Below are 10,845 nucleotides of genomic sequence, written 5' to 3' on the forward strand. Positions count from 1 at the left end.
TGACCCATGCTACAAACACACCTCCATCTGTCAGCGTGGCCCTCTTTGCATGGGGAGTTGATGGAGCATTGACTGACAATTTGCTAACATCTTTGTCTGTGGACGCTGCAAAGACACAGTTTTCTGCCGAGGAATTCTAAGGCTTAGACTCGAATCTTCTCAGAATTATAGTAATTAAAGTTGAGAAAAGCAGCATGCAAAAGCTCCCCCCACCCCAACCTGTCACTTCTGGGCTGACAACAGGGCACCAATTCCAAGTTCACTCTGTCCTCCTCCCAGGTGCCTTCCCTCTTTTCTTCCTGCCCCTTCCCCCTCTCCAAGCCAGGTCTCAGACAGCCAAGCACTACCCATCCCCAATCACAAATGAGATGCCAACCAAGTCCCCTGGAAAAGCAGGCACCTCCAAAATGCAGCTCTTTGGAGCCAGCTGAGTCCTACTGGGCTGGGTCATCCAGGCATTATGAGCGCTGGGGACTGGGTCAGAGACAATATCAGAACTGGAAGAGACCTGAAATACCACCCAGAGCAGCTAATTCCACAAATGAGGAAACTGAGGCTCCGAAGAGACAAGGAACTTGCTTAAGTTCAGCCAAAATGTCACAGAGCCAAGATGAGGACTCGGTTCTCCTGACTCTGGTTTATTCCACTACCCCAAAGCCGTTTGGGGAAGCCAGGAACTGTGCAAGTGCTTTACATCAATTATAGCTAATTTTCACAGCAACTTTTTGAGGTATTGTTATCCCCCATTTGGGGGTTGAGAAAATGGAGTGATTTGCTCAGGGGCACACAGAGAGAAAGTACCAGATGAGGAGGGTCAAGTTCATTATACCACTCCTGCTCATTGACGTCCATCGAGGGCAGACAGAAGCAAGTCTATGTGGGTTTGTGAACACATGAGAATGTCCTGGTGGGAGAAGTCTTGGAAGCCACCTCCTAGAATGTCCCAGCTATGTGTCTCCACTAATCACATCAACTCAGCATGTTCTTCACAGTAAGCATCCCACGTGGCCAAATGTCAACGAACATGGTGGCAAGAAAGAAAGACACATCTGAGAGTAAGAGGCAGAGACAGGGTTCATGGAGAAGGTGTGCCTGGAGGTTGATCTTCAAGAGCGAGGATCTAGAAAAGCAGATGAAATCGAGGAGGAACCTGGAATTGGTAAAATCTCAAGGAGGCTCCGTTGGGGAGTGACAGATATTCGTATGGCAGAGAGAAGCGATGCAGATTCTCACACTAGGTTCCAGATGTTGTCTACCCGCTTCCCATTCTCCATCTCCCATGTCTGGATGGACAGGAGGCTTGACTAGCCCTCAGAGAAAGTGACAGGAATATTTTGCCTGAGCAGTAGCTTCATACACCACCCTCCTGCCCAAGCTCTTGGGAAGTGAAGAGGTTTTGCAGAGAGAAATCAAAGAAGTGGGGGTGTGCAGTAGGAACAGAAAGTGGCCGTTTATCGGGGAGACAGCCCAACACAAGTTGGGAATGAGCAGAAAAGCTGACCAGTCCCTTAATGCCTGGCCTCTGTGGACTTGGGGACAGCACGGCCAAAACGTTTGCGGGTGGAGGGCACTGCTTTCTTAGTTTTCTTCATGAAGTAGAACCATTGTCATGTCATCGTCAGTTGAGTTATACCAACTTGCTCATTGTTTTTCTTTGCGAAACGAGGGTGATAATAGTATGCACTGCACAGGTTGGTTGTGAGGATTAAATGAGATGCAAAGTACCTGGTCTAGCTGCCGGCACATCATCAGCACACGATAAATGTTCGATTTTTATTATTGTTTTTTATTTCTCTCTTGATGAAAAATGTATTATTTTCACAGTGTTATAAAACTAAGAGAACCACAAGTGAGGTCTCGCAAATTTCATTGCCCAAATCATGTACTTTGGACAGTTCTATTACATTCGTATTATTTAAACAAAAAATTCTCCTTCTCAGGCAAGTTGGAAGGAACGTGCTTTCTCTACCACCCCAAAGTGGTGCTTATGATCATAAAACACTTTTTCATTTCAAGGTGATTTCTAACTGCTCCTCATCGTATGCTCACGGTATAATTCTGAGGTCAGTGGGGCACACGTAGTCACATTTCCTTACTTCCTTTATTAATCCTGAAACTCAAGGTAAAGGAAGTTTGTTGGCTGGATCTACAGCCAGGTCCCCAGTGCCTCTCCCAGCCCACAGTCCAGACAGCTCAGCAGGCTGCCTGCCTGCACACTCGGGGGTTCCTACTTGTGACCTGCTCCCGACCTCAATCGAGTCTTGCATCTCTCCCGGGATCATCACCTGGAAATGAGATGTTCAGAATCTCGAGGAGTTGGGAATATCATGCTAAGATGATAAGACTGCTCTTTTAAAAGGAGCATGGTGCAGAGATGTTTATCCATCCTGCTGTGGCTTCTGGTACCCAACCTTGCCTTCCCAACGCCTCCTTCCCACTCGACCCCACTTCACAATTAACCCTTTCCTTGCCTATCCTGCTTCCAGAAAGATGATCAAGTGCCTGTTCTGATCGGTTGAAACCCACATTCTTTCAGGTGTCAGAGCTAGTCCAGGTATTAGCTATTTTAAATATCACCCCTGCTCCACGACAGGTAGGCAACCGCCATTCACTAAACATCTAGGCTTATCCTCCAAAGCCTTGCTCAGTCTTCTCTCTCAGAACGACTTTCTTTTCCTGGTCCTCCAGGACCCTGGAAGGTCACAATGAGTATTCTTTAACGAAACTGAATAGAATCCAAAGTATCAGAATGTATAGCCCGTGGTAAGCATTGATCCCGGTATCGCCACACACATACATATTTGTGTGTGTGTATGTGGTGCATACTGATGTATGTAAAATATATTTCTCACTGTGAGTTGCAGTCAAAACTTTTTGAAAAGCATTGGATGTCAGTGCCTTCCATCCTCAATAGTACCACAAAGGTACTCAATAGTACCACAATTTGCTCTTTCCCGCCTAACTTCACCAAAGATGCCATGGGTAAGGTCGTGAAGAAGAGGAATGGGGGGCCGAGATAGAGCCACTCCCACCTGGAAGAGAAAGCATGGGCGGGCGAAACACCGTGAGACCTGCCCAGCGCCTGGCATGAGCGACGAGATGAGAAGCTCACGACGGCAGGATTCAGCCTCTTCACTTACCTCTCTCTCTCTAGCACCTAGAACCCAATAGCAGGACTTCACAAGTAAGTGTTGGTGCGTGGACAGCACAGGTTAGGTTAGATTCCTCTGTGATGACAAAAAAGGGAAGTCTCCATGGCCTGAGATGGTTTATTTCCCACTCACACGAAGTCCACTCCAGGTCAGCTGTCCTCAGTGTAGGAACTCAGAAATCTAGGCTGTGTGCACCATATCACACTGCCTGCTGAATCAACACATGGACTCCAGGTAATTGTGGTAGGAAAGAGAGAGTTAGAGGGCTGCACGTGATGACATATGTCACTTCCCCTCCCAGCCATTGGCCAAGACTTGTCACATGGTCCCCACCTAACTGCCAGAAAGATGGGTAAGACAGAGAAGCACATAGAAATTGGGCATCAGTGAATGTCTCTACCACCACACTGCATGAGCCATTTTGCCTCATTCCTTATCTACGCATAATTTTCTGTATATACCTTTCCTCCCCAGATACCCAGTTACTCATTCCACAGAACTTCTGGGGTCTGCCCTAAAGTAGCCCTGTGCTGACCTCTGGAAATACAGAGGTGACTAAGATGGTGTCCTAAGTTGAGTCATCCTGGAAGCAGTCCGTAAGCCAAGGACCAGAGCACACGTGGCCAACTGGGGAGGTGCAGCGAACACCAGCAGGATAGAAGGAGGTGATCCAGGGGGTGCATTTTTTTTTTGAATAGCGACCCCAGTGGGTGTCTGATGCTCAGTCCATGGAGTAGCTCTGGTTATAGTGCACAGCACACCCCAAAATCAACTCCACTGAAGGGCTGAGGGAACCGAGGTCATTATCAGCCCATTCCATAAGCCAGTCATGAAATCTTAATTCCCTCTTGGTTTTCTGGCCTTTCTTGAACGGAGCTGCGGTCACATAGCCTGATTCTGGCCAGTGAGAAAAGAGAGGAGATCTGTGGGCAGGCTCTGGGGTAGGATTTGCTTTCCTGACCAAGAGAACAGATGCTATCCCGTCCTTTCCACTTGCCCTGAATGCAAATGTGACGCCTAAAGCCACTACGGCCATCCTGTGACCAGCAGCGTTGACCAAGGGAAAAAACACCAATCAGCTAAGATGATAAAGAAGAGGGACTTGGGATTCCGACAGCATCACTGAACAATGTCTCACAGCTGTCTTCTTCTCTTGTCTGAAATATAAGGTCCACGGACTTGAGCCTCGTTCACTCCAGAGTCGTCTACTTGCAGCTCAACACCCTCCTCACCAGCTCGAGTGAGAGATTCCAGGCAGAGGGCATTTGTGCAGTAAGTCATGCCTGGGGATGTGAGGAGTTCGGTGTGATTGCAAGATAGAGTGTGCATTAGAGACTAGAGGGGAAGAGGCTGCTGGGGAAAAGTTAGAAATGGAATATGAAAGGTCTACCATGCAAAGGAGGTCAAGGGAGAGCTTTACAGAACTTCAAATGAAGGAAGATGATCATGTGTGTGTTTCAGACAATAACTGCATGAATCATGTAAAGGAAGTCCTGTCACCACCTTAAAGATATAGATGATCTATGAGTCATGTCCAGTACGATTTCGTATCGTCCACAGCCACTAACTAACACAGTCACTGTTTAATACTTGTTGAACTGAATTGAAATGAAATTACCCCGACTATTATCATGTGACACACATTGCTTTCATCAACTGCTGAAGCAATTCAGGAAGGTCGTGGGGGTGTTTCTGGCTCTGCCACCGAGATTTATGACGGTGTTACTTCCTGCTTGGGGCCTCAGCATCCTCATCTGCACAAGGAAAGTGTAGAACTTAGTGTCACTTTCTGCAGTAATCCTGGGAACTGACTGACTGCAGCTGGCAACCGGGAGAGATGTCCAGGCTCTCTCCTCTTCCCTTCCACAAAATGGGCAGGGAAGTTGGTAGGATGGTTTATCAAGGCCCTAGAGCCACCAAGCACTGAGAAGAGAAAATGGTCAATAGCTATGCCCTCAAGCCTGATTTGGGAAAGAAAAACTGATGATCAAATATACCTGTTTCTATAGATCTCAAATGACCCAAGTCTCAATCTGGTTCTTTATATAAATGTATATGCGAGGTTTTTTTCTGTTTTGTTTTGTTTTACTCTTCCAACTATTATTTCCAAACCAAAGAGGAGAAGAAAGGGGAAATCATATGTTTTCTCCTGTGGCATTCAAATAACAAGTGACCAATTAACCCCCCAAATTAGGTATGTACCAAGGAGACCCACAAAGATGAGGCTTTGGATCTCGTGTTCATATACCCATCAACGCTACAGTCTTAAATTATATTTGACATTTAATTAAAACCCCAAGGCAGTAAAGTCAAGAGCTGAACTGTTACATTTCTAGAAAAGGAGAGGCTCTTTAGGATGGATTCATTTATCTCCTGTCACCAAAGGCATCAACTCTACCCCCTCCACCACCACCTTAGCCCAGCTCCACTCACCACTGGGAGAAACACAGTAGAGGCAGTGATTGGAGGAAGACAGCCTCCCTCTCCTCCCTCCCTTCACCCCACACTCCCTCGGCATGGATGCCGGATGATGCCGTCCCTGCCAGAATGGAGCTGATCCTTCCCAAGTTCAATGAGCTCTAGAGCCAGCGTCCTCCAGGCCACCACCCATGCCCCACCCCCAATTCCCCATTCATCTCTTTTCCTAGAGACAGAACTTTTGCTGGTCTAAAGAAAAGACATGGAGGATTTTAGTGCTGAGCATTTTTCCTTCTCCCCTTCCCATCCTCCCTTCCTCTCTCCCTCATTTGCTCTTTCCCGCCTTCCTTTCCTCCCTCCGTCTCTCCCTTTCTCCTTCCTTCTTTCCTGGCTGCCTACAGGAAGCTCACTGAGCAGCCTCCACGTTCTAGGTCTATGCTAAATGTGCTGGGGACACAAAGACCTGAAAGAGTCACCTCCTGTCCTTGTGATCTTTTGTTGTAAACAAGAGAACTCACGAAATGCTGAGTATCTGCCCTAGACGTAATGAGACGACGTGCAGTTAGTGCCCACAAGGGCCCCCGCCAACGGGAGCATCAGAGTCACAGGAATAGGAGATGGGAGGAAGGGTGGCGGACAGAGAGGGCTTCGAGGAGGAGCCGGGACTGGTGCTGGGCCTCAAATACTGATTCAGTATTGAAAGAAGGGAGGAAGAGGACAGGCATTCCAACCATATGCAAAGGTCTAGAAACAGGATGAGAACAGGAAATCGTGAGAAAGCCTTCTTGCCTGGAGAGGAGGTTCGGTGGAGCAAGGAAGAGAAGACGGGTTTAGAGAAGCTGCTGGTGAGAGGAGGAGTCTGGACTTGCTCTGGGATCTGGACTCCCGTGGGCCCTGCAGGCTTCTAGGCCCGGGGACGACTGTGAAACCTACAACAGATTGGGATTGCGCTCCTGACTTTACTGGGACTGGCTGCATAGCCTTGGGCCGGCCGCCTCCTCTCTGAGCCAGATTCTTCCCTCTATTATGTGGGGAGGGTCACCCTCATCCTTGCTCCCCTCAACCCAGTTCTCAGGACCAGATCAGTGCCGAATGGTACCGCGGGCCGGTTGCACACGTTCCACACGAGGGCAGGTATGGAGGGATGGAAGTGGCAGCACCAGCGAGCCAGCACAGAGGAGCGGGAAACGCAGCTGGGATCTCGACGTGGATGTAGTCGCCCTCATTCAGGGAAGGGTAGGTCTGAGGGGTAAACCTTAGAGACGCGAGTGGGAAGAAAAAGTGGCAGAAGATTCTAGGCCAGAGAGCTCCGGGGTGAGTATCAGAGGAGAGTATAATGGAGGGAGAGGAGCAGCCAGAGAAGGAGGAAAGTGGGTATCAGGGACTAGGAAAAGGGCTTGGAGGAAGCACAGGCCTCTTGGCATCTCCAGGACACAGGAGTCTCCGGGGCACAAGGTGTCCCAGTGCCCTAAGTGACATGCTAGGGTTTAAGGGAAGAGCACTGGAGAGGTGGGTCAGGGGCCTGGGGCTGTCGTGCTGCATTAAGGGACAGTCCAGCTGGGCGGGAATCTATAAGGGACACAAAAACATCAATGGGATAAAGAAGGGCAATGCTGCCCAGGAACTTGGGTTATTCGGTAATTCGATGCCCTCTCCCAGTGACATGGACGGGGCTTGGGTAGGAACCCCGCAGCTCTCCAGCACCAACTCCAGCTCCTGCACTAAAACAGCGTGGGGCAGATATTTCACAAGTCGAGCTGAATGGCATCAAAATAGGACCTGAGTGGGTACGTACAGGTCTACGCACTGGCTCCAGCTCTGCCAAGCGCTGGCTGTGTGACCTTGGACAGCTGTGTCCCTTTCGGCCTCAACATCCTCATCTGAAATGCCAGGGCTGGGCCGGGTCCTTTCAGCAGTAATGTCCTGAGCGGGGCAGCTGTAAGAGACGGAACATAATGTGGGCCTTGTGGGGACCTGACAGACGCGGGGGAGGGCTGCGGGAGCGGGGGAGGGCTGGCTGGACGCAGCCCAGAACCCCTCTTTGTGGCTTGTTTGCTCTGAAAGCTTGAGAAGGAGGTGCTGCAAAGGGGAAGAGCAGTGACCCTGCAAATGAGGTCCTCTGGCGGACAGAGGGTGTCCTGAGCATGATGCATGTGCACACGTGTGTGCACACGAACACACACACACACACACACACACACACACACACACACACACGGCTGGCGCGTACCGACCTTCCCGGCTAAGGAGGAAGGAAAGGGCTTGGCAAAGAGGTGGCGCCTGAGAGAGGGAAATGGCAGAGGGAGACAGGGACCGACAGACACCCTTTCTGCTTCAGTCCTGCACAAAGCTATGTAACTTTCCCCATTTATAGACAGAGAGACTGAGGCAGCCCTCAGGAAGAGCATTCTCTTAAAAACTAAACTAAACGCAGGGCGGAGGCCTCCGACGCCGACCCTGGGTCTCACTTTGACTGGCAGAGAGGGGTGAGGGAAAAGACCGTGGTACGTGAGGATGACTCAGATGGAGGGCGAGCTGGAAAACATCTCACTCTTTATAGAGGAAAAAACCGCAACCAAACAGAGCTGCCATCAGCAGGGAGAAAAGAGAGGAACACTCTGGGCACGGCAGCCTGCGGTCAGATAAATGGCCCCGCAGCCCCATCTCCTCGCCTTCCTCGGTGGATGTTTCCATCTGCCAGCCTCGCAGAGGAGGCGCCTTCGAGGGCAGCTCAAGCCCTGGAGCTCTGTCTTCCTACCTCACAGAATAACTGTATTCTGATATAAAAATATCATTTTAAGGTATATTCCCTTAACTCCCAGACGTACCCCAGGCCTCGCTCTCGGCATCAGTCCCCACGAGATGGCTCGGTCATTCACAAACTTTGGAAGCGAAACGCAAGCCTGTCTCGTTGAATCCCGCTCTTCAAGCTCAGTGGGATGGAGCCCAAGATCTGCTTGGGAATCCGTGAGAGGCACCCACGTGGCACATCACTCAGGGCCCGTGGGGAGGCAGTAGGGGCGGAAAATCAAGAACCAGTTCTTACAGAATAACTGGACTTAACACTGTATCGGGTCTGAGAATTTCTCACCGAAGGTGAAACCTGCTGATCCAGCCCAGGGGGAAGTGGTTCGGGAAGAACCTCGAGGGATGACTCTGAGGGGAGCAGGGGCAGGGTGGTTGTTTTTCCACGGTCTCATCCTGAACGTTCTTGATTTCCTTGAAATCACGTACAAAGTGAGAGAAGCCCCGAGTAGCCCGTCCGTATTTCCAGCAGCATCTCCTCTCCAGGGGCGTGTGTCCCGCGTCCTTGCCACCCATGGGCGTGAGTGGGGCCCGCTTCCCGGTGGGCCGGAAACTGCCTCCCACGGGCTCTCTGGGGCCCCTCGTTCTTCAGCTCAGTACATCCTCCTCAACGAAGGTGAGGGGCAAGAGACTGAAATCTCTGGCCCGTCTTGCCGCCATGCGCCAAAGGGACGCTAGGCCTCAGGGGAGCCTGGCGGGGCCCGAACTGCCCTGGGAAAAGCAGCTGCCCACCAGCCTCCACTGCTTCCACGCTCCTCGTTCTGGATGGACCAGTTCCCGGCTGTACTAGTTTCTTGTGGCTGATGTAACTAATTGCATCAAACTGGGTGGAAGAAAACAAGAGAAATTTATTCTCTCATAGTTCTGGAGGCCAGAAGCCCAAAATCGAGGTGTCGGCAAGGCCGTGCTCCCTCTGAGTTTCCAGGAGACCATCTTCCCTTGCCTCTGCCAGCTTCCGGTGGCTTCTGGCCTCCTTGGCTTGTCATAGCATCACTCCGATCTCCGCTTCTGTCTTTACACGGCCTTCCCCTGTGTCTCATCTCTGTGTCTCTCTGTTCTTTCTCATTGGATTTACGGCCCATCTTAAATCAGGATGATCTTATTTCGAGATACGTAATTGCATATGCAAAACTTTTCTTTCCAAATAAGGTCCCATTCCCAGATATTGGGGTTTAGGACTTGGACATATCTTTTGGAGGGATGCAATTCATTCCACTACACCGGTCTGCTGGTCATTCTCCTCTACCAAAGTGTGAAGTCCAGACTCTCCTGAGAGTTGTTCAAGGCCCCCCATCTTATCTACCCGCCCCCATTTCCCATGTCCCTCACAGCATGTCCCCACGGCAGTCCTCTCAGAGTCCTCAGTCGTGTTACGAAACTCTGCTCAAGCTGCACCCCGACCCGAAGTGTCCTCCCTCCTTTCCTCCGCCTGCGGGGTCCTACCTCAGAGCCTCCCCTGCCCACCCAGCCCCTAAGGGCCACTGGGAAAGGAAGGACTTGGCCCCGAGGTCCTAAGCACTGGCTCTGTCACTTACCGAATGCTTGAGGTCAGACAAGCCTCCCGATGTCTCTGGGCCTCAGTTTCCCCACCTGAAAATAGAGACAATCGCTTTCTTACAGACCAGTGAGGAGTAAATGGCACAACACACGTGAAAGTATCTGCCATCCAGTAAATTTCCAATAAATGTTTGCTCTCCGGTTATTTGATCTTCCCCTCTCTGAATCCAATTCTATTTACGGTCGGCACTGCCCTTAATTGTTTCATTCTGTTGGCCTCGCCCCCGCGGGTTAAGCTTTCCGAGGATGGAGACAGGATTTGAAGCTTCTCTGGGATCTCTTACAGGGCAGCAATGCCCGTCTCTTCGTAATTCAGACTGGAGAAGCAGCCTGGCCTGGATCCCAGATCCTGTGTCCCTCTGTCACCTCTCTGGTCCACTCTTCTCCAGTCCTCACACCTCACAGGACAGGCATGGCTGGCCTGGCTCCTGCAGGCAGCAGCCAAGTGGGGGGTGTGGTTGGGAGGGGGCGCGGACAGTAATGGAATGAGAGCCACTGAGATCCAATCCCACAACCATTAAGGTGAGAGGGACAAACTCCAGAGCCAGCTGTTAGGTGTAATTAGCGAATCATAGCAGGCCGAGAACCCCAAGGCCAGACAGGCTAGGCCCATCCCCACCGCTCCAGGAGGACCCTGTGGTCAGCTAGACTGAAGGAGATCTCTCTCCATTAGGTCCTGGCAGGGAAGGGCAAGCAGCCTGCTCTGTGTCATCTGAGTGGAACGGCTGAGTAGATGTGACATAATTGAATGAGGGCTCCGCATCCTCCACCCAGAGCGGAGGAATTAGCAGGCCGGCCCTCGCCTGGGAGACTGCGTTCGCCCTCCTCTGCCTGCATTGCATCACTCTGGCCGCCTACCCTGAGTGGGGGTGCTGGGGTGCCGGGAAGAGGCTCTGGCCAGGGCTCTGGGCGG

This window comes from Pteropus alecto, unplaced genomic scaffold (genome assembly GCF_000325575.1).
Source record: "Pteropus alecto unplaced genomic scaffold, ASM32557v1 scaffold160, whole genome shotgun sequence".
Classification (NCBI taxonomy): Eukaryota; Metazoa; Chordata; class Mammalia; order Chiroptera; family Pteropodidae; genus Pteropus; species Pteropus alecto.